General features: G+C 40.3%; 1 pseudogene; it reads right to left on the bottom strand.

Annotated features, from left to right (window-relative positions):
- Positions 1-203: 203 nt before the first annotated feature.
- Positions 204-884, bottom strand: LOC118635439 (annotated as a pseudogene).
- Positions 885-2,782: the final 1,898 nt, after the last annotated feature.

Here is a 2,782-nt window from a genome sequence, read left to right as displayed (position 1 = left end):
GCAATAGGAATTTTTTAGCTCTATTATAATCTTATGGGACCACTGTCATATATGGGGTCCATCACAACTAGAATGTTATTATGCAATCCATGCATATTAAAAAATACATGTCTATTTTATTTCTCTAATATACTAATTTTCCCATACGTAGAGGAAAAAACAATGTTCTTTTTCATCTTAGGACACTCATAGATTTTTTCTTTTTAAAGAAATAGTAGTGTGTGGTTTATTAAGCCTTTGTGCAGGTGCTGGGACCCGCCCATGGTACTCTTGATACTTAAAACCCTGACGTTCTGCCAGTTCTTTTTGAGCAAGGACACCAGAAAATCGACAGCTAAGTGAATGTTGCACACGAGCTCATCATCTGTCATCTTCACCTGGCCAACAGCCACTACCAGATACAGCACCTTCTTCATCTGGAACTTGATTGTGGATTTCACTTTATCAGCTTTGGCCACCATGTTCCCATTGTGGGTCAACAAGAAGGGGAACTTGCCAACCGTATTCAGGCCTGGGCCCTGGATTTGTGGGATCTGCTTGGTCAGAGACTCTGAAGCCAAAAAGGCACCATACTTCTTGGCTAGCTTCTTGACCAGTTTCTTTTTCTTGTTGAGTTTCTTTAGTGCCTTGATGTCCATGTGGGTGATATCTATGGCCTTGGCCTCCTCAAAAAGCTACTGGTCCCCCCCAGAACACATACAGAGAACTTGGGATGGTGAGTGGGTTAAAGCCTGACAGCACCTGAGAAGCATTTGTGCTTCTGAGGGTCATAGTTCTTCAAGCTGATCTGCAGCTTTACCGGTTCCAAAAACTTGGCACTGGTTCTGGTACAGGACTTTTTGCACCACCGTGTACAGGGTGTAATAGGAGACTTTGCTTCTCATGGTTCCTCACATCCCCAAAACTGGAAAAAAGTCAATGATTATTTCTGTAGCAATTATCAAAGCTTCACTCCTTCCTCCCTCTGACTTCCAGTATTTCTGGGAAAAGAGGAGCAAAAGGATAGGGGAATATTGGAAAGCAAAAAACAAATCTAGTCCCTGCTTTCCCCTACCTGGAGCTCACAATCTAATAACAAAGACAGGTATTAATTAATTACACAGGCAAATCTGAAAGTCCAAATTTGAAAAGTGCTGGGAAGGAAAACTTCCACATGCTATGAGAGAATAATATGAAGGCCTAATTTATACTGGCAGACAAAGTAAGGATTCTCAGGGGAATTTCTATGTAGTAAAAATCTGAAGAATGAATAGAAGTTAAGTAGGTGAAGAGTGAAGGAAGAACACTTCAAGCTGAGTGAACAGTGTGTTCAAAGTCCCCCGTCAGCAGAGACATGGGAAGGAGGAAGGACTGAAAGAAGGCTAGTGTGACTGAATATAGAGAGTAGGGAGTGTATGGTTTGAGGTACAATTAGAGATATAGTAGGGGAGCAACCATGAAATGCCATGTTAAGGTTTTTTTTCTAAAACCAGTGGGAAACCACTGAAGAGTTTAAAACATGCAATCAGATGGGCTTTCAGTAAGGTCACTGACTGCAGTGTGGAGTGGACTGATTAAAAGTAGAAAGTATGGATGCAGAAAGATATTGAATCCAAGTGAGACATGTTGGTGGTTTTGACTGTGGAGATAGCAGTGGAAGCTAGTATGGCAGGAGAGCAGTGGGTGAATTCAGGATATGTTTGTGGGCTAACGCTCACAAGGTTTGTTGGTGGCTTGTATGTAGGAATGAAGAGGTAGGATTTGTCAAGGAAAATGTCCCAGGTTTTTACCTGGTGCAAATGAGTGAACTGTGGTGCCATTCACTGAGATTAGGAGTATAGTAAAAAGACAAACTATAATTTGGAGGCAGAGGTAATGATTTCTACACACACATATGCAGAGCTGTGTATTGTTCTGTGTTCAAGTTGGTTGAGAGTACTAACAGGGAAGGTCATACAAACTCTGAATACTCCTATTACTTGCTGTAATAGACCCTAATACATCTCTAACATTTTTCATCCAAGCCATTCCCCTGAGAAATTACCCTTAAATATACCCTGGGCAAGTCTTGCTTTAATGCCCCAGCTCCTACTGCCTAGGATATTTTCTTGTCTCATCTGTAAAATCCTTCCTAGAATCTTTAAGACAGAGAGCTCTTTTCATCTGAATTTCGATAAGATTTATTGTCTGCAACACTCATTTGTACATTTATCAATCACAAACAGGTCATTGCTAATTTATAAGTGGTTTGAGTTTCAAAGTTCATTTGTATGTCAGTTGTGTGAAGTACAGAATTCATTTTTCTATACAAAATCTTTTATAAACAAAATAATTAATTTTTTTTGGTTGTCAAATAATCTTTAATTGAAATATTTACCTTTGTGGTTCTTAATTAGCTGGGTATCCCACTGCACCACTGTTGCTGTCATCTATGATGTCGTGATGATGGCAGCCATCAACATTGCAGCCTATAGACTGAGAAGTCCCCAGGATCTCTTTAATGGTTCCAGAGAGTTCTCTAGCTAAAGAGAGGTGTCACATATATTGGGCAATGTTGACAATCTCATCAAAAGTGATATTTTCACTGTGTTTGATGTTTATTTACTTCTTTCTGTCTCTTAGCAGTTCTTTGGGAACTTAGCCAATCAGGGCAGGGACAGAAGGTACTACATCAATCTGGGACTATATGTCCTAAATGGTCAATTTCACTGTAATCCTCAGACCCTTCCAATTACTGTTTGTTTTGGCAATGTCATCACCAACCATTTTTGGAGACAAATCCAGGGGCCCGATATGGGGCCAG

The sequence above is a fragment of the Molossus molossus genome, unplaced genomic scaffold (genome assembly GCF_014108415.1).
Source record: "Molossus molossus isolate mMolMol1 unplaced genomic scaffold, mMolMol1.p scaffold_m16_p_2, whole genome shotgun sequence".
Taxonomy (NCBI): domain Eukaryota; kingdom Metazoa; phylum Chordata; class Mammalia; order Chiroptera; family Molossidae; genus Molossus; species Molossus molossus.
This window is presented reverse-complemented; position numbering and strand designations above follow the sequence as displayed.